Source organism: Chrysemys picta, chromosome 6 (assembly GCF_011386835.1).
Source record: "Chrysemys picta bellii isolate R12L10 chromosome 6, ASM1138683v2, whole genome shotgun sequence".
In the NCBI taxonomy this organism is placed as follows: Eukaryota; Metazoa; Chordata; order Testudines; family Emydidae; genus Chrysemys; species Chrysemys picta.
In genome coordinates this window covers 24,411,667-24,432,705 of record NC_088796.1, presented here as the reverse complement: position 1 = coordinate 24,432,705, position 21,039 = coordinate 24,411,667, and the positions used below count along the sequence as shown (strand labels likewise).

The 21,039-nt window shown below is 44.2% G+C and overlaps 1 protein-coding gene across 26 annotated transcripts in view; it reads left to right on the top strand.

Moving 5' to 3' along the window:
- PRLR (prolactin receptor) overlaps positions 1-21,039 on the top strand; it is a 341,587-nt gene that overhangs the window by 285,466 nt on the left and 35,082 nt on the right. For 5 of the 26 annotated variants that reach the window (XM_065598855.1, XM_042845476.2, XM_065598860.1 and 2 more), the window contains one exon: positions 18,473-18,630. The exons of the other annotated variants lie outside the window; for them this stretch is intronic. The gene's annotated coding sequence lies outside the window, so the exon portion shown is untranslated. The remainder of the gene's footprint in view (positions 1-18,472; positions 18,631-21,039) is intronic. 26 annotated transcript variants of the gene reach the window in all.

The window sequence follows — 21,039 nt, the reverse complement described above, 5'->3', positions numbered from 1 at the left end:
CCGCCTGTCCCCGCCCCCCGGAAGTCAAGGGGCGGGACAGGAAGTATAAAGGCCGGCCGCCAGAGCTCAGTCTGCGGCCAGCCACCACAGGGAGCAGACGTGCGGCCGGGAGCTCCCGGCCAGGAGACCGTCGAAGACCGAGGCCTGGACCCTAGCTGGCCTGAGCTACCCCGGGCCCGCTACGAGGAGGAGCCGCCGGAGCCCGTTCACGCCCGCCACTGGGAGAATCCCTGGGAACCGCACCCCACTAACCCTGAGGGTGAGACTGGACCCGAACCCCTTCGCCCCTGCTGCTATCCAGAGGAGCCACCTGAGGACCATTGGCCGGACTTCCCGGCAGAGCTACCGGACTTGCCGCCGAGCCCGGGCAGAGAGGAGCCCATGCAGATGGACTGGCCCGATCCCGGCGCGACGAACGAGGTAGGCTTTGAGGGGGATCATGGAAGCAGCCCGGGGGTAGCCGACCCCGGTCCGGCTGTAACCGAGTGTGAGCCTATGTCAGTGTGTTGCGGTCTGGATACCCCACTGACCAGCAGCGGCAGTAACCGCTGTTAGGGCCCCGGGCTGGAACGCAGTGGAGTGGGTGGGCCTGCGTTCCACCCTGCCACCCTCCGCACGGGTGGCAGGCTTCCCCCTCACCCAACGCTCGGCTACAGAAGCCTAGGCGTGCCTTACCTGAACTGTTTATCCGCTCAGCCCCTGCCAACACGGGCCTGAGCTAACTGTGTTTGCCCCGCCCTGATCCAGGGCCTGGGCCCCTGAACTGTCTGCTCGCTCAGCCCCTGCAAACAAGGGCCTGAGCTAACTGTGTTTGCCCCGCCCTGATCCAGGGCTTGGGCTCTGAACTGTATGCTCGCTCAGCCCCTGCAAACAAGGGCCTGAGCTAACTGTGTTTGCCCCGCCCTGATCCAGGGCCTGGGCTCCTGAACTGTATGCTCGCTCAGCCCCTGCAAACAAGGGCCTGAGCTAACTGTGTTTGCCCCGCCCTGATCCAGGGCCTGGGCTCTGAACTGTATGCTCGCTCAGCCCCTGCAAACAAGGGCCTGAGCTAACTGTGTTTGCCCCGCCCTGATCCAGGGCCTGGGCTCTGAACTGTCTGCTCGCTCAGCCCCTGCAAACAAGGGCCTGAGCTCACTGTGTTTGCCCCGCCCTGATCCAGGGCCTGGGCTCCTGAACTGCTTGCTCGCTCAGCCCCCTGCAGTCAAGGGCCTGAGCTTTAACTGTGGTTGCTCCGACCCTGCACCAAAGAGCCGGAGTTTCGGGACTAACTGACTGCTTGTTCCCACAGTAGTGAGTCGGTGTGGCTCCCCCTCCTGCCCGGAAGGGTCGAGCCCCGGCTAGGACCTATTACAGTCCCAAAAGTGAAATCTCTGCAAGCTGCATGGAAACTTTTTAAATACACCATAATAGAGGCTCAACTTAAATGTATGCCCCAAATTAAAAAACATAATAAGAGAACCAAAAAAAGTGCCAACAAAGTAAAAGAAGCAGTGAGAGGCAAAATGGCTCCTTTAAAAAGTGGAAGTTAAATCCTAGGAAAATAGAAAGGAGCAAGAACTCTGGCAAATGAAGTGTAAAAGTATAATTAGGAAGGCCAAAAAAGAATTTGAAGAACAGCTAGCCAAAGACTCAAAAAGTAATAGCAAAAAATTTTTTAAGTACATCAGAAGCAGGAAGTCTGCTAAACAACCAGTGGGGCCATTGGACGATCGAGATGCTAAAGGAGCTAAAGCCATTGTGAATTCTTTGCATCAGTTTTCATGGCGGAGCATGTGTGGGAGATTCCCAAACCTGAGCCATTCTTTGTAGGTGACATATCTGAGGAGCTGTCCCAGACTGAGGTGTAATTAGAGGAGGTTTCGGAACAAATTGATAAATTAAACAGTAATAAGTTACCAGGACCAGATGGTATTCACCTAAGAGTTCTGAAGGAACTCAAATGTGAAATTGCTGAACTATTAACTGTAGTCTGTAACCTATCATTTAAATCAGCTTCTGTACCAAATGACTGGAGGATAGCTAATGTGACACCAATTTTTAAAAAGGGCTCCGGAGGTGATCCCGGCAATTACAGGCCAGTAAGCCTGACTTCGGTACTGGGAAAACTGGTTGAAACTATAGTAAAGAACAATATTGTCAGACATATAGATGAACATAATTTGTTGGGGAAGAGTTAACATGTTTTTTGTAAAGGGAAATCATGCCTCACCAATCTACTAGAATTCTTTAAAGGAGTCAACAAGCATGTGGACAAGGGAGATCCAGTGACTCTAGTGTACTTAGATTTTCAGAAAGCCTTGGACAAGGTCCCTCACCAAAGGTTCATAAGCAAAGTAAGCTGTCATGGGATAAGAGGAAAGGGTTCTCTCATGGACTGGTAACTGGTTAAAAGATAGAAAACAAAAGGTAGGTATATATGGTCAGTTTTCAGAATGGAGAGAAGTAAATAGTGGTGTCCCCCAGGGATCTGTACTGGGACAAGTCCTATTCAACATATTCATAAATGATCTGGAAAAAGGGGTAAACAGTGAGGTGGCAAAATTTGCAGATGATACAAAATTACTAAAGATAGTTAAGACCCAGGCAGACTGCGAAGAGCTACAAAAGGATCTCTCAAAACTGGGTGACTGGGCAACAAAATTTCAGATGAAATTTAATGTTGATAAATGCAAAGTAATGTACATTTGAAAACATAATCCCAACTAGACATATAAAATGTCTAAATTAGTTATTACCACTCAAGAAAGAGATCTTGGAGTCATTATGGATAGTTCTCTGAAAACATCCACTCAATGTGCAGCAGCAGTCAAAAAAGTGAACAGAATGTTGGGAATCATTAAGACAGAAAATATCATATTGCCTCTCTATAAATCCATGGTACACCCACATCTTGAATACTGCATGCAGATGTGGTCACCCCATATCAAAAATGATATATTGAAATTGGAAAGGGTTCCGAAAAGGGCAACAAAAATTGTTAGGAGTATGGAACAACTTCCATATGAGGAGAGATTAATAAGATTGGGACTTTTCAGCTTGGAAAAGAGATGACTAAGGGGAGATATGATAGAGGTCTATAAAATCATGACTGGTGTAGAGGAAGTAAATAAGGAAGTGCTATTTACTTCTTCCCATAACACAAGAACTAGGGGCCATGAAGGACATAAATCCACACCATGTAGAGGTCAAGCATAGGAGTTTATTACACACAGCGTTGGCGGAGTGTCACCTTGCTTATTAGGCTCAGAGACACTGTCAATCAATTGATTACAATAGAATATATCAATTTTTCCATGGGCGGGGGAAAGTGACAGGGTAGGCAGTTCCACATCCTGGGATAGGTTTTGCAGCAAGACACGATAGCACAGTAGCCAATGGTTAACAGGTTACATAATGTCTCCCCCCATGGTCTCAAGTTAGCAAGTTAACATTTAATTAATACTTTGATAAAATGTTATTAGTATAAAATATATACATTGAATTCTGATATGGGATCCATTGGAATGGGTAGCTCCTCTGATTGTCCAGCAGATACATTCCTAGGGGTTAAAACAAAAAAACAGTGAAAGTATATGGCAATAAAGATTGTCTCCTTTATGTCTTAAGGCAAGCATTGGTCCCTTGGAAGGGGAGATGGGAGGATGCCATATCTTGTAATGACATGTGCCAACTTTTCATAAACTCAAGGTTGGATCTGTGGGAAGAACGTCTCCCTACAGAAGAAACTAACACAATAGGAACAGGGATTCTTTGTTCAATTTGAAACATAATTATTCAGTTATTGCTTCAACATCTGGCATTTTTACTGACCAAGCATATCTTTAGCAAAGGCAATGTTGTCTTGTTTATTCTGCTTTTCTCTTAGCTAATCACTATTTGCTAAGGCCTCTGGTCTCTTGACCAAACTCTGGACACTGTGTCTGAAACAGAACTGGCACAATCCAAATACCTGGTTGTTATATAAAATGCACATGGATTTTAACCCTTCAGCCACCAAATGAAATTAATAAGTAGCAGATTTAAAACAAATAAAAGGAAGTATTTCTTCACACAAACGCACAGTCAACCTGTGGAACTCTTTGCCAGAGGATGTTGTGAAGGCCAAGACTATAACAGGGTTCAAAAAAGAACTAGATAAATTCATGGAGAGTAGGTCCATCAATGGCTATTAGCCAGGATGGGCAGGGATGGTGTCCCTAGCCTCCGTTTGCCAAAAGCTGGGAATGAGTGACTGGGAATGGATCACTTGATGATTATCTGTTCTGTTCATTCCCTCTGAAGCATCTGGCGTTGGCCACTATTGGAAGACAGGATACTGAGCTAGATGGACCTTTGGTCTGACCCAGTATGGCCATTCTTATGTTCTTCTGTGTACAGCACAGCTTTAAATATAGAGGTGACACTGAGTTTCAGGAGCAGCTTCCACTTTGTGTTTCAGTTCTGATGCAGAATGTTAGAGTCACTATGTATTGTTTCTCAGGAAGACAGAGTGAAATACTAGCCACACTGAAGTCAATTGCAAAATTTCTATTTACTTCAGTTGGGCCAGGATTTTTATCCTTTCTATGTTTTTCCTTAATCTGAAGTAAAAGTAATATAGACTGAATAATACTTATTTTGATCTATGTATTTAGCAAATTGTAACAAATAGCTGGAGTGGTTTTGTAGGCTGAAGTGGGGAGGGAAATATTAATCACATGTAAGGCTATTGGGTTTTTAACAGATGAACTTAATGGGATTTGAGCACGTTTTAAGTACTTTGCTGAATTGAGGCCTTTGAGATCACATGAGTCTGAAGAAGAAAAGTGTATTTTCCCTTCTTCTCTCTCTCTTTTTAGTCTTCTCAGAAGAAATAGTAAAATGAATACTTCCAGTTAGTCACTTGTGTGACCTAGTGTTTACTAATCATCATAGGCAGCGAGTTCCATACCCACGTGGTGCTCGGGCACCAGCAATATTCAGAGCCAGGGGCCCAGCTCCAGCAATACTTGGGGCCTGGTTCCCCCCACACACATGCCTTCCCCGAGTGTCCCCTGGCCCCGACTTGCTGCCCCCGCCCCCCGCTCTCCTTTCATGGGCCCCAGAGCAGTGTCCCTGTCTCTTCTGTGTGCGGGTCCATGCTGCTGCAGGGTCCTAGTGCCCCCCATCTCGACTGCCAGGGCAGACTGACTCTGAGCCTGCCCTTCCCCCTCAGACCTTTTCATTTTCCAATGGGACCCTCCAGCAACACAGGGGGGTCCCCTGCCCGCAGTCACCGCTCCTGTCCCATGCTGGGCAAGGGGCAGCCCCATCCCTCACCTCCAGTGAGGCTACAGTCAGGGGCAACAGCAGGGGAGGAGGTGCACGCAGCCACGAGGGAGACAAGGGAGATTCCTGGGTCCTAGGAGCACATGCAATGACAGTGGTGGGGGTGAGTGTGCTGGTGGGGGTGGGTGGGAAAGGGGGGCTCGTCCCCCAGAGCTTGCTGCTGCCAGCAGGGAAAGAGCTGGGGGGAGTCCTCTCTGGCCCCTGTCCCAGAGCAGCCTGCCTGCACCCCAAACTCATCCTCAACCCTGCCCCACCCCAGAGCCCTCATCCCCCCACACCCTGACCCTCTGCCCGAGCCCTGAGCCCCTCCAGCACCCCAAACACCTTATCCCCAGTCCCAGCCAGAGCCCTCATCCTCCACACTCCTACTCTTGCCCTGAGCCCCTCCCACACCCCAAACCCCTCATCTGCAGCCACACCCCACAGCCCTCACCCCTGCACCTCATCCCTCTGCACCCCTCCTATCCCAAAACTCCCTCCCAAAGCCTGCACCCTGCACCCCAATCCCCTGCTCCAGCCTAGGATCTGCATTCCAGACCTCCTCCCTCACCTAAACTCCCTCCCAGAGCCTTGGGCAGGTGGGGGCCGGAGTTTGGGCAGGGGCAGGTTCTGGGCACCACCAAAATTTCTACAAACATGCCACCCCTGCTAATGATATGTTCATGATTTCATCAACAGTTTAGCATTCAGAACAGAAAACTAAATATCTTACACACTAGACCAAGTTTTTGACTACAAATCTGGCGAAAATGAAGCAAACAAGCAGGAATGGAAGAAGCTAATGCAAACATCATTTTGCTCTACAAAATGGCAGCCTCTGCACAGCGAGACTTCTCACATATGGTGTGTGCCAGTTCATGTGTGTGGAGGCTGCTATTTTGTAAAATGGCAGCTTCTTGGCGCAACATTTGTGGAGCAGGTCCAGACACATTGGCTGTGCGGAGGTTGCTGTGTGGATACCAGTTTGGCCATTTGCCCCATCCTTCTGTGCAAAGATCCCACTGAAGGATTTGAATCCAGATGATTCTTATCTGTGGGCAACAGCCTTATCAACAGAGCATCCTCACTCCTTGAGCTGGTAGGCGCCTGTGCTAGCCTTTTCTGAGATGGGAATCTGCTGTGGCTTGTAAGCTCCTTAAAGTAGGGCCCATATCTTCTTTTATGCCACCCTGAGTACACTGTTGGCACTCAAGGATTTAGGCCTGGTCCCCACTAACCCCCCACTTCAGACTAAGGTACGCAAATTCAGCTACGTTAATAACGTAGCTGAATTCAAAGTACCTTAGTCCGAACTTACCGCAGGTCCAGACGCGGCCGGGAGGCTCCCCCGTCGATGTCGCGTACTCCTCTCGCCGAGCTGGAGTACCGGCGTCGACGGCGAGCACTTCCAGGATCGATCCCAGAACATCGATTGCCTGCCGCCGGACCCTCCGGTAAGTGTAGACGTACCCAAAGAATCACTGTAAGTCACTGGCTCTGTGCTCCCCTAGTAGAAGCTGGAAATGGGCGACAGGGAATGGATCACTTGATAATCACCTGTTCTGTTCATTCCCTCTGGGGCACCTGACATTGGCCATTGTCGGAAGATAGGATATTGGGCTAGATGGACCTTTAGTCTGACCCAGTATGGCCATTCTTATGTTCACCACACAGGTCTTCCTAAGTCATGGTCTCATTTACTCAACTGTGAATTCCTCTTTCTAATTTGTGAGAAGAGGCACATTTTACTCATTTTTATGCAGAGTATCTACTGCATCCTGCAGCAGTGAGTCTAGTGAGGAAGTAATGAATGAAACACAAGAGTGCAAGAAACCTACTCACAGATTGATTAGACTTCCTTTGAGTATGGCTTCACCAGTGTTTTGGTCAAGAGCAAAGAAAGTGCCTGCTATCTCACACAGTGTTATCTAGTTAAAGCATGAAGCCTAATAAACTTAAATGACACTTGGGAACCCTTCAAAAGGAACACGTAGGAAAATGAAGGTCATTTTTCTCGCATCAGAACAAAGAACTTTCATGTCAACAAATGCAATTCAAGAGAGCCATGTCCATCTCTGACTGAGCTCAAAAGACATCACGTGAGGTGTTACCACATCGCACAGGCCAAGAAGCCTCACACAATTGGAAAGACTTTACGTTTGTTTGCCTTGGTTTCCCCACACATTTTCTCCAGACAAAATTAAAGCCATATACTCTTTAACAACACATGAAGCAAAGGAGTGAAGCGATAGGAGCAGATCAGGAAAACACACTGGTAGAGTGTTTGAAAAACACGGATAGTTTTGCTCTTCAAGTTGATATGAGCACTGTGGGTTGTGATGCATATTTTTTCACAAAAGCCAAGAAAACATAGGAGAGTGCAATTCTCAAAGACATTCTGGTCTATCTCCCTCTTCCTGGACACGAGACAGCACAAGGAATGTTTGATGTGCTACGTGGCTGCACCTAAAACAAAAATATCACATGTAATCACGTGGTGAGCACAGATGCAGCTCCATCTGTGGCAGGCCACAAAGCAGGTCTGCATGCATTGGTAAAGATAGTTGTTCCATCTGCTGTGAGGACTCATTGCATGATTCACAGTGAACAACTGGCATCTAAAGCTCTGAGTTCAGCACTTGTAGCAGGCCTCATCTATAGGGAACTACATCAAGACTCAGCCTCTGTCTGAAGACATAGGATCCAATCATAACGCGGTGTTATTCCACATGGAAGCTCATTGGCTCACAAGAGGAAAAGTACTAAGATGATTTTTTGAACTGAGAGATGAGCTGTGTGCCTATGCAATGAATGGCAAAAAGAGTGAATTTGTTAACTTTCTGTGACCAGAGGAAGATGTGCCTTCTTGCCTGTGCCACAGGTGTATCTGGGAAACTGAATGAATTGAATACAGGTCTGCAAGAAAAGAACACCCACATCCTTCAGCTGAGTGATCAAATCACAGGATTCACAAAGAAAATTGTTTTCTGGAAGAATAATCTAGTGAAGACAAACTTATGAATCCTTCCTGCAGCTTTGCAAATTCCTGGCTGACAGTGAAATTATTCAGCCTCCCAAGGAGGTGATGGCTCAGTATCTCAGCCAGATAGAGAAATAATTTGCATTGTTTTTCCCCTGACATGGACGTGACAAAGTACGATTGGGTGCAAAATCCCTTTCAGTGCAAGGCTGATGTCATGGATTTGCCAGCAGATTAAATCAAACAGCTCATTGACATTTCTTGAGGTTGATTCTTTCAAGGAACATGTACCCAACTTTCTCTCTTGGGTTCTGTTTCACTGTCAAGAATGAATATCCTGCACTCTCAACACTCTCTTTGATGGTGCCATTTGTGAGCACATATTTGTGTGAACTGTGAAGCTGGATTCAGCGCACTTGTGTCCATCAAGTCTTGGTATCAATCTACTGTTGATGTCACTTAGGAAATTAGATGTGCAATTTCCACCATGCTACCAGACTTCAAGAAGCTGTATCACAACACACAAGCCCATGTATCATATTAGAGAGCATTAAATAGCATATCTAGTGTGTAAATTCCTTGGTCGCTATGTTGCTTTGTTACTGTCTGGGATCACAGGAAACAGTCTAAAAATGGGGTCATGCAGGGAAAAAGTTTGGGAACCCCTGGTGCAGATAGTCCCTGCCTTTAGAAGCTTATGGTCTAAATAGACAAGACAGAGAAAGGTTAGTAGAAAGAATCCTCATCTCTCTTTTATAGTTGTGGAACTGAAGCATAGCGAGATGAAGGTTAAGATTTTTCAAAGCAGTCTGAGGAATTTAGAGATTTAGCCACCATTCATTCTAATAAGGAACGTGGTAAAGCTTTTAGACTACTCTGAAAATCTCAACCTATGTGACTTCTTAAGGTTACACAGTAAGTCTGCAGCATAGTTGGGAACTGAACCCAAATCTTCTGAGTCCTAATTCAGTCCCTTAACCACAAGGGTCTCAGAGGAGGAGAGGATGGAGTCAGGAGTGGGCAGGTAATAGGTGAGCATGAAAGGACTGTGAAAGAAGGCACGGAGATAGATAGAAAAAAGTACTTTCAGGGGACATTCTGAGCAGTGTAGGAGAAGAGGGAGTGAAAGTAGATGAGAACTGAGGAAGGAGGGTTCTAAGCTGTAGGGGGCCTGGAAGGTAAACACAAGGAGTGTTGAATTTGATTAATGAGGTAATATTGAGCCAGTGAAGGGATTTAAGGAAGGGCTGAATTTGATCTTAGTATTGGGAAAGGCAGATGAGTTTTGCACCACACATTTGAGGGATTAAGGGGGGGGGTTGAGGTAACTGTTGAGGCATGCCAGTGGTGGAGGCTGCACTAATCAAAGTCTGAGAGAGGGATTTTGGCAGAAGAGATGGAAAGTTTGGAGATGTCAAGATAAACAATTGGCAGCATCCAAATAAATGGGAGGATGGGGTTGGGAAGCTATGAAATGTGGAATGACTGAACTATGAAGCAGAACCTGTGTCTTGTTCTACCCCCTTTTTTTTTTTCTTTGAAAGTTTTTTTTTTAGGGCCAGATTCTGAGCAGCCCTGCTTAGTTATGCCAGGGATGTAAGAGGCAAAGAGTTGTCAGTTGTGGGAGAAACAATATATGGAATCAAGGAATTGTCCAAAAATTAACTATAAACATAATTTGGCGAAAACATTTGGTGACAAATGTTTTGAAGGTAGAGGTCTAGTGGCACAGGTGCACTAGCACCTGCACACATGGTTATTCCAGTTCCACAAAACTAGAGTAATTCCATGTGCAAATTGTTAGTTAGATACCTAACTGCCAACTTGTACATGTAATTTCCTGGTGTCCTTGCAGTGGTAACTGACCCCACAAAAGTGAGTGCACATGGATTCCCATCTTTCTTTAAAAATGTGCCCTGTTAACTGTAAATTTAAATAACGCAAGAGAATCAGCTGTATAGATGTCTATAAGGAAGAGATTTCCACCAGTCCAGGACACCAGTACAAATGGGGTGTATGATAGGGCTAGAGGTAGATGGAGGATTTTCTGACCCCAAATTAATTCACTCTGAAAACTGAAGAAGAGTCTATTAGTGAGGGAGAATGGATACCAAATGGGGGGTTAGGGGGAGAGAAAAGAGTAGATTATGTTGATATCAGCAAAAAGGTAAAGCTGAGGAAGAAAATAAACCAAAATGTATAATTGTAAGATCCCTAGCCAAAGAAATAAAACTATGTGATATTAACTCTGTGAAAGTATCGGACTGGATTTTTAAAAAAACAACATAGGGGATATTGTAAGAGCCAGGAGGCTGTGAGTTGGTGATCTTTCAGTCAACTGTAAAAACAAAGAGCAAGCTGATAAACTGATAAAAACTAAAATGCTGGGGAAAGTCAAATGTATGCAATGTAGTTGTAGTCGTGTCAGTCCCAGGATATTATGGAGACAAGGTGGGTGAGGTAATATATTTTATTGGACCAACTTCTGTTGGTAAGAAAGACGAGCTTTTGAGCCACACAGAGCTCTTCTTCTGTCTGAAAAAAGCACTTTGAGTGTCACAGCTAAATGCAAGCTGGAACAGATTGTTTAGCATCAGTAGTTAGCACATATTCCTTCCCCTAAGCAGGGTCGGCTCTAGGATTTTTGCTGCCCCAAGCAGAAACAATTTCCCCCCCCCCCCCCGTTTTTTTCTTACCCCACCCCCGGCCCCGCCTTAGCTCCGCCCCTTGCCCAAATCCCCAGCCCTGCCTCCTCCCCCAGGCTCTCAAGCCTAGGAGGGAGGGGGAGAAGCGGCGCGCGCACCGCGGCCGCTCAGAGTCTCCCCCTCCCTCCCAGGCTCTCAAACCTGGGAGGGAGGGTGAGCAGCAGCGCGCGAATCAGCTGTTTCGCGCGCCACGGCCGCTTGGGATCTCCCCCTCCCTCCCAGGTTTGAGAGCCTGGGGGGGGGGGGAGCAGCGGCACGCGAATCAGCTGTTTCGCGCGCGTGGCACGCAAGCGACAGCAGCGGAGGTGGGCTAGGGCGGCCAGGGCACATTTTTAGGGGCGGCATTCTGGCGCCGGCCATGCCGCCCCTAAAAATGTGCCACCCCAAGCACCAGCTTGTTTTGCTGGTGCCTAGAGCCGACCCTGCCCCTAAGGCAGGGGTAGGCAACCTATGGCACATGTGCCAAAGGCAGCACGCGAGCTGATTTTCAGTGGCACTCACACTGCCCGGGTCCTGGCTACCGGTCCGGGGGGCTCTGCATTTTAATTTAATTTTAAATGAAGCTTCTTAAACATTTTTAAAACCTTATTTACTTTACAAACAATAGTTTAGTTAGTTATTATAGACTTATAGAGAGAGACCTTTAAAAAAATTTTTAATGTATTAACTGGCACACGAAACCTTAAATTAGAGTGAATAAATGAAGACTCGGCACACCACTTCTGAAAGGTTGCCACCTCCTGCCCTAAGGCGTTATAAGTGCCAGTGGTGTGGAGCTGTAGCAACTGTTTGTAAAGGGAAAATGATATGTGGGAGCGAGCATTCCTCTGAAAATTGTATAGAAGGGACAGAGGTCAAATGTCGTAACTGTGATGGTAATCGCAGTCCAGCATAGAGAGGATGTATTGTGACAAGAAAAGCTAAAGAGACAGAAGACAAAAATGGTTAATAACATATCTAATGTGAAAGCATTGAGGAGATTCTCAAATCAAGAGGAGAAGGAAGAGGCAATCAGCACATGAAAAGGGGAACTGTAGGCACAAACTCATTCTATAAAGAATATAATAAACACTGCAGAAAGAATAAGCAAATATATACTCATAATGAAAAAATAAAAGTATATTACATTTATGATAGACATGATAAATTGTACGTCACAAATTGAAAAAATGAGAAAACAATGAATTATAGCAAGGGCAGTGGGAAAATACTTGTATGTTAGCAATCTGTCAATGGACCATATTCATGGAATTTTGAATGAGGTTAATGGTGAAATATGACTAGCATGGGGATCTCAATCTTTTGTTGGACTGCATACAGTCTGATAGCACATGCTCAAGAACTGAAAGAAAATATCCTGGAAATGAAAACTAAATCAAATATGATAAGAATCCAGAAAACATGGTGAGTTGAAAAGCTTGCTTTTAAAATTCCAGGGATATTGCCTTTAGGCAAGACTGAAAACTAGGAAGAGGAGGAGGTGTTTGTACTTTCTTTAGGGAAAGATTAAACTACACAGCAGTGGAGAACTAAGAAGCAAGCCTAGATCCCAATGAAGAAGAGAAGTATTTCTTTAAAGATTTATAGTATCTATAACCCGCATGGGAAATTAGAAAGTTAAGAGCTATAAGAAAAAGTGAGGAATGCTAAAAGACCATGTATTATATGCAGTGACTTAAATAGTCATCATAAATTGCAGGGAAGTAAGAAAACTGATAAAAATGGCGCATGCTTAGAAAAGTTTGTTGATGAAAACAATCTAGTGGTTTTAAATGATGGCACCCCAACCAGATTTAATGCAGCTGATGGTAGTTTTTCCTGGTTAGACCTGTAAGTAAGATATTGCAAGTAAATGCAAATGGGGAATGATCATTTCCCTATACTTATTACTTTCAAGGGCAAAGTAAGGTTGAAGGTCATGGGAAATTACCCACCTGGAATTTTAAGAAAGCTAATGGGGAGCTATTTGCAAGTGAATGTGCTGACTTTGTGAATAATCATTGTGTGAGTGCTGACATAGATAATTTCAATGATAATGTAATAACGGAATTAATAGCAGCAACTATTGTATCCATAGCTAGGATATTGAAGTACCCCAAAAATAAAAACTCACTTCGATGGTGGAATGAAGAGTGCAAAATGACAGTTAAAGAAGGGAGCAAAGCCTATAAAAAGTGAAAAATACAATGAGTAGTGAAGACCTAATGAAGTATAAAAGAAGTGAGGCAATAGCACATAAAAAATAAAAAAATCAAAGAGTTGGAGGAAATACTGCGGTTGGATGAATAAAGATACCAAGACATCCGAAATACACAGGCAAATTAGAAAAATGAATGGAATTCAGACTAAGGGCTGGTCTACACTGGGGGGGGGGTGTCAATGTAAGATACGCAAACTTCAGCTACGCGAATAGCGTGGCTGAAGTCGATGTATCCTATTCAATTTACCCCACTGTGAGGATGGCGGCAAATGGACCGCCGCGGCTCCCCCATCGACGCCCAGGGCCGGCGCAAGGAAGTTTCGCACCCTAGGTGAAACTTCCACCTTGTGTCCCCCCCCCAGCCCTGCGGCAGTTCCCCGACCCCCTCCACCCTGAGGCGCCCCCGTGCGGCAGCTCCCCCGCCCCCAGCCTGGGGAGCTATGCGGCAGCTCCCCCGCCCCGCCCTGAGGCACCCCCCTGCGGCAGCTCCCCACCCCCCGGCTCGGGGATCCGTGTGGCAGCTCTGACCCAGGGGAACCCCTGCGCTGCCGGCCGGCGGCTCAGACTCCCTCTCTCTCCCAGCGCAGCGGCTGCTGTAAAAAAATAAAATTAAAATTGGGGGCGCCGCTTTTTGGCGCCCCCAAATCTTGGTGCTTTAGACAACCACCTAGTTGGCCTAAATGGTAGCACCGGCACTGTCGACGCCGCTTACTCCTCCTGACGAGGTGGAGTACGCGTGTCGATTCGGGGATCGATTTATCATGTCTAGATGAGACGCGATAAATCAATCCCTGAGAGATCGATTTCTATCCGCCGATCCGGGCGGGTAGTGAAGACGTGCCCTAAGAGTAGCTACATCCCAGGTTTTATTGGAACTGATGACAGTTAGAAGTTCTGATAATGAGAAAGCAGAAGTTTTAGCAGAAACTTTCTGATCGGTGATGAATGAAAATCAAAGTGCATATTTCCGCCAAATTAAAGGACAATTCATTGAAGAGAGTTGTGATCTATTATGCAGTTGGGGTAAACATGAAGATATTATACTAAATTAATGGTTTTGTATGTGGCAATTTGAGAACGCTATTGAGATGAATGAGAATACATCCCCATAATGTGTAAATATCTCTTTGACAGCAGTTTGAGGGTTCTCTTGGAATTATATAACACTATAGGGGGAAAGGGAGTGATACTGGTTGGGTAGAAGCACCCAGTAGTAATTCAAATATGAAAGCCAGGCAAACTATCCACAGAAGTGGATGCCTATAGACCCAATTGCCCTTATGTCCTGTCTGGGCAAAATTATGGAGAGAATTGTAAGTGAAGGACTGGTTGTCTATTTGGAAAATGATAAGGTGCTGAGTGGTTTTAGGAGAGGAAGATGCACCATCACTCACCATTGTTAAATTAGAAACTGAAATACAAAAAAGTATGAGGTACAAGGGTCTCACGATAGCTATGCTTTTCTAGATATTGAAAAGGAGTATGACATGCTATGGTGGGAGGCTTATTGTACAAAGTAATTGCATTAGGCATAAGGGGGGAAATACAGGGGTGGATTAGAGAATTTTTGAGTAGAGGGGCCACGCAGGTCGGAGTTGGGAAATTTATGTAAAATATATATAATATTAAAAATGGTACAACGCAGGGAAGTTTATCAGCCCAACCTTATTAAATATTATGATAAATGATCTCCCAAAAAGAAATAAGTGCTGGGGTAGGTGTCACTATTCACAGATGATTTTAATCTATGGGTTAGGAGCAGGAATATTGAGGTGGTAGAAAAGAGAAGCAACAAAGCATTAGGAGAGACCTCTAACTAGGGAAATGCATGGGGTTTCAAGTTCTCCATTGCTAAAACCAAAGGATTGATCCTTACAAAAAGGAAAGTTACAAAGGAATGTAAACTATATCTGTCTGGAGAACAAATAGATATAATTAAAAGGTTCAAATTCTTATGGGTAATACGTGATACTAAATTACTTTGGAAAGATCATTTAAACTATTGTTAAAGATAAAAGTACAGGAAGGGTTAATCTGCTTAAAAGTCTTGCTGGGACTAATTGGGGTGTGGATTAGAAAACACTACTGATGGTATACAGAGCCTTAATCAGACCAATTATTGGTTATGGCTGCCAAGCTTTTTGGCCAGCATCAAAATCAGAACTTAAAAAAGTAAATTTAATACAAGCCCAGGCACTATGAATTGTGTGCGGTGCATTTATTACAATACCTCTATGCGTGCTACAGATAGCTTCTGGTGAAATGCCAGTTACACTGTGAATGAACCTAACTTTCTGGTCCAAGTTAATGGGAAATGCAAGGATCAAAGCACCAAACAAATATAAGAGGATTGTTGGGAATTTGAGGTGAACAATAGCACACGGTGTTAGAACTTCACATGCCATTCAAGTTAAAGTGTGGGTGCAGGAGCTGAAAGACGAGGAAAAGCTTAACAAAGTCAAAACTTTTAGTCATGGGAAAATTAGTTATGGATGGAAATGGAAATTTACATGTGGGTTTAGATTTCTTTTATAAACGTAAAAGTAAAAATGAAGTGTACCAGCATACAGATGAAAAGTAGTGTTGATTTTGTCAAATATATACAGAAAGGTCCAAAAAAATATAAAAACAGGAAGAGTGGAGATAGTATATTGTATACAAACATTGACAAACAGTACATAGAAAAGAATATCTGATTATGTAGTTGTCATGATAGCCAAACTAGTAGAAATAATGCTAGTATTAAATTGGATCTGAGATATATGCCCAGCAGCTGCGATCATTTTTTCGAATTCAATCTCAGGCCTTATGATGATTAAAAAGGGGTGTCTTCATATGGATATGTGATTTAATCAATGACAATATATTTCTAATAACAGAATTAGTACAGATAGGGATATATGTAGCATTAGCTTGGATCTCAGAGCATATTGGGATAACAGGGAACTAAATGCCAGACAAAGTATATAAAAAAGCTGTAAGAAATGGAAGGCTTGACATTAGGGTTGCCAACATTGCACTTCTGTTTTCTTAGCACCTCCACCCCATCATTAGTATGAATAATAATAAGCAGTACTCACCTACATTCACCAGGGGTATTTCTTGATGCTTTTTTGCAACACTCAGCAACTTCTGATCTTGTTGTATAGAGATGAAAAAAAAAGGGACAGCTCTTGTAATAAGGGAGTGTCAGCAACCCTAATTGACATAGAAATACTCTTGAGTAAATGGGAATTCAAAAGCCTAGCACAGAAAAATTTAAAAGAGAAATGGCAAAAAATTTGCATTAATGAAAAAGAGGAAGAAGATTTTTTTGAACTATGCACTAGATTTGAGGATAATGACATACTTAAGGGCCTGGATAGGAAAAATGAAGTAATTTTGTTTAAAGTATTAACTCATGTTTGTGGCTTCAACAAAAATCTTTTTCAAACATATAGACACAAAGATAGACTATGTGCACTCTGTAAGGTGAAAGAAACAATTGGTAACCTTTTATGGGCATGTAAGGGCTTAGATAAAGAAAGGGGAAAGCTTTCTGTGGAATTCAAACATCTTAAGGTAACAAACATTACATTGTTATTTAGTACAGACATCGGGGAAATGGAGCATTATTAAAAAGGTGTTGTTACACTACCTGAAAGACACAGGGCAGAGCAAGAGAATATGAATTGCTAAGTATTGAGGAATTATAGTTGGTGGTAGCTATAGCCTATTCAGGTAAATCTGCTTCACCATAAAAAGAAAAGAAAAAAGAAAGAAAGGGCTTGCTGGGGAAGGAGTCTGTAGTCATGGGAAGTAGAATAAGCTCCAGCGGTAAACCCAGAAACAGGCAAGAGAAGATGGAGAGGTCGGGTAAGAAGGAATCCAGGGAAACAGATACAGGGACAGGGACTGAGCATACTTTGGTTGCTGGTTACAGGATTCCTGGGCTGGAACCCAGTGTAGCAGGTGTGCCCGGGTTCCCCTGCCAGCCACTGGTATGTTGACACCAGTATATTGACGCCTGAGTTGGAGTTGAACACCGTTTGAAGATGGCATTTGGGTAGAGGTCCTGTTGTACTAGTAACCGTGGGGTGGACACTAAATGGTGACCTGGTTAGAGGGTCAAGTTACCAGAAGAGAAATTATTGCAGAGCATGTAGTCCAGTAGAAGGGGGCACAGATGCAGCGTGAGCTACTTTCCCAGACCTAGACACAAGGAGGCGCAGTAGTGGTGAGTGGCAACCCTGTTACAGGGGTGTGAAGGCAGGATAACCCCAGGTTTATAGCATATCATGAATATTTATATATATTGCTCATCCTGGCTTCATAAACTGGAGAGACTATTCCTCAGTATGATCAGGGAAAAGGTTCTTAGTTGTATCAACCTTAGGTTTTACTGTAACAAAGGTAAGTAAAAATATTTCAATATTGGAAGTGTGTTTTCAAGTGGATTTCAAGTTTAGCTCTGATTTGTAGCCATAGACGCCGACTCCGTGGGTGCTCAGGGGCTCAAACACCTACCGAGAAAAAATAAGGGGTGCTCGCACCCAGAGGGCTGCCGCAGCCCTGGGGCTGGCAATCAATCAGCTGTTCAGCCACCAGCTAGCTGTTGAGCGGGGCTGCCCTGCCATTCACTCCTCTGTGCCCCCTCCTCCCACCTCACTGCCTTTCAGGCAGAAGGGGGCAGAAAGAAGCCGCAGGTGGTAGGCACTCAGGGGAGCAGGTCTCTGGGAAGGGGCAGAGCAAGGGCAGGAAGAGGTGGAGGGGGCAGGGCCCCAGGGGCAGAGTGGGGGCAGGGCCAGTATGGAGGCAGGGCACCCTCTGGCAAAACCAAAAGTCAGCACCTATGTTTGTAGCTGTTGTTTTTGACAGCACTTCCTTGACTAGTCTCTCTGCTTCACTATAGTCAGCCTCACCTACTGTTTGCCCGTTTTTCACACAACAAGGGAGAGAGAAACAGCAAAATGGTGGTAGAACCACCTGCACAAAAGGGATTTGTGAGACAACATTAACTTGTTTGCAAAGCAAATCTACTGAGGAAAATAAAAAGGAGCATAAACTCTGGCAAGTCATGTGTAAAAATATAATTAGGCAGGCCAAAAAAGAATGTGAAGAGCAACTAGCAAAAGACACAAAAACTAACAGCAAGAAACATTTTAAGAACAACAGCCAAACAGTGATTGGAGCCACTGGATGATCGAAGTGCTAAAGGAACACTCAGCAAAGACGAGGCCATTGTGGAGAAACTAAATGAATTATTTGCATTGGTCTTCACTGTACAGAGAGATTCCCACACCTGAGAATCTTTTTTTTTAGGTGATATATCTGAGGAACCCTCTCAGATTGAGCTGTTGAGAGAAGAGGTTTTGGAACAAATTGAAATTTTAAACGGTAATAAGTCACCAGGACCAGATGGTATTCACCCAAGTGTTCTGAAGGAACTCAGACATGAAACTGCAGCACTATTAATGGTGGTATGTAACCTATCACTTAAATCAGCCTCTGCACCAGATGACTACAGGATAGCTAATGTAATGCTGCTTTCTAAAAAAGGCTCCAGATGCAATTCTGGCAATTACAGGTTGGTAAACCTAACTTCAGCATGAGGCAAATTTGTAGAAACTATAATAAAGAACAGAATTATTAGACATATAAATCAACACAGATTGTTGGAGAAGAATCACAATTTTTGTAAAAGGAATTCATGCCTCACCAATCTATTAGGATTCTTTGACAGAGTAAACGAACAGGTGGACAAGGGTGATCCAGTGGATATAGTGTACTTGGACTTTCAGAAAGCCTTTGACAAAGTCCTTCACCAAAGGCTCTTAAGCAAAGTAGGTAGTCATGGTATAAGAGAGAAGGTCCTCTCATGGATCAGTAACTGGTTAAAAGACAGGAAACAAAGGGAGGAATAAATGGTCAGTTTTCAGAATGGAGAGAGGTAAATAGTGGGGTCCCCCAAAGATCTGTACTGGGACCAGTGCTGTTCAACTTATCATAAATGATCTGGAAGAAGGGGTAAACAGTGAAGTGAAGACTGCAGATGGTATAAAATTACTCAAAATAGTAAAATCCAAAGTAGACTATGAAAAGATACAAGGGGATCTCACAAAACTGGGTGACTAGGCAACAGAATGGCAGATGAAATGCAGTGCTGATAACTGCAAAGTAATGCACATTGAAAAACATAACCCCAATTATGCATACAAAATGGTGGGGTCTAAATTATCTGTTAACCTTCAAGAAAAAGATTTTGGAATCATCGTGGATAGTTTTCTGAAAACATCTGTTCTATGTGCAGCAGCAGTCAAACAAGTTAACAGAATGTTAGGAACAATTAGGAAAGGGATAAATAAATATCACAATGCCACTATATAAATCCATGATACACCCACACCTTGAATACTATGTGCAGTTCTGGTCAACCATCTCAAAAAAGATATATTTGAATTTGAAAAGGTTTGTTTGGCAGCTTGAGAGGGGCTTGGGGAAAGGTGGAGACCAGCGAGCAGCCGGTGGGCAGGGGCCGGAGTGTGGGCGGGAAGAGGCAGAGCGAAGGTGGCGCCTTGGGGGAAGGGGTGGAGTGGGGGCAGGGCCTCGGGGCCGAGCGAGGGTGGGGCACTCCTGGGGAAAAATAAAAGTCAGTGCCTATGTGGTCAGGGATGCAATCCCAGGCTCTGGGTTTCCCTAGGCCTCTGACTGCCAGATGCTGGGATGGGATGACAGGGAATGGATCACTCAGTGATTGCCATGTTCTGTTCATTCCCTCTGAAGCATCTGCATTGGCCACTGTCAGAAGACAGGATTCTGGGCTAAATGGACCATTGGTCTGACCCAATATGGCCATTCTTATGTTCTTGTGTGATTCTCAGATAGAAAGTGTTATATTAATTAATTAATTGTGATGTCTTCTAACTAGGTTTGGGTATTATATAAATGTTATAGTTATTTTTTATAGTTTGTTATTTTTAACGTGTTTACTAAACCTATTGCCTTTTCCCAGGAAGCTGATGTTCTGCATTATGTTAGAGCAAGTTTTCAGCTGATTCCAAAATTGTATACCAAAATATGTGCCTGCAACTGATTGCAGCCAAAGAATTGGGCATACATCCATTCTGCATGCACAAAACTTGTGTTTATATGTAAACTTAGTGCCCAGCTGATAAGTTTTTGTGTACAAATACTGTTTATGTGACTAAAATCAGCATGCACCCAATTTTGCAGGCTCATTTGGTTGTGTGCATGAAACTGGGCATGCAAATTCACAGGTGGCAGCTAAAACATTTTCTGAAAATGTAAATGAAAATTTGCTTTGGGGCAGTACATAGTATGCGTTGCTAGTAAACACATGCTAAAGTCATTATGGATATAACTGATTTTTAATTTAAATATGCATTTAAGAGGATTTACATATCTGTAATTTGTAACGTGTTTCTTGACATGGAAAGTAATTACATAGTAGAAATGGAATAATCTGTTAAACAACAAGTATATTTCCTGTGCAAACAACAAGCCAAATCATCTCCTTTGTTGTGAGACACAGATGGGGGTCATGAGAGCCCAATTTCCTTCCAGATCTACTCAGCAGAAGTGGGGAGGTGAAGCTGAAGAGACATTGCCGATCTCCCTTTGGATGATAGTTGGGAGTACAGTTGGCCAGCAGGTGGAGCCTGGAAATCCTACTCTAAGCAACATCTCATGTTATGAATCAATTATATCAGGAGGAACAGGAGGTTTAGTTGAGGTTCCTCTTTCTCGTTTCCTCAAGAAAGTTACAGTTTAAGCAAGTAGATTTAACAGTACCAGTGATTCCCAATCTATGTGCACTGTAACCTGCGTTTTGAGGCTATGTAGTGGTATGAATGCACTTCACAAATAGG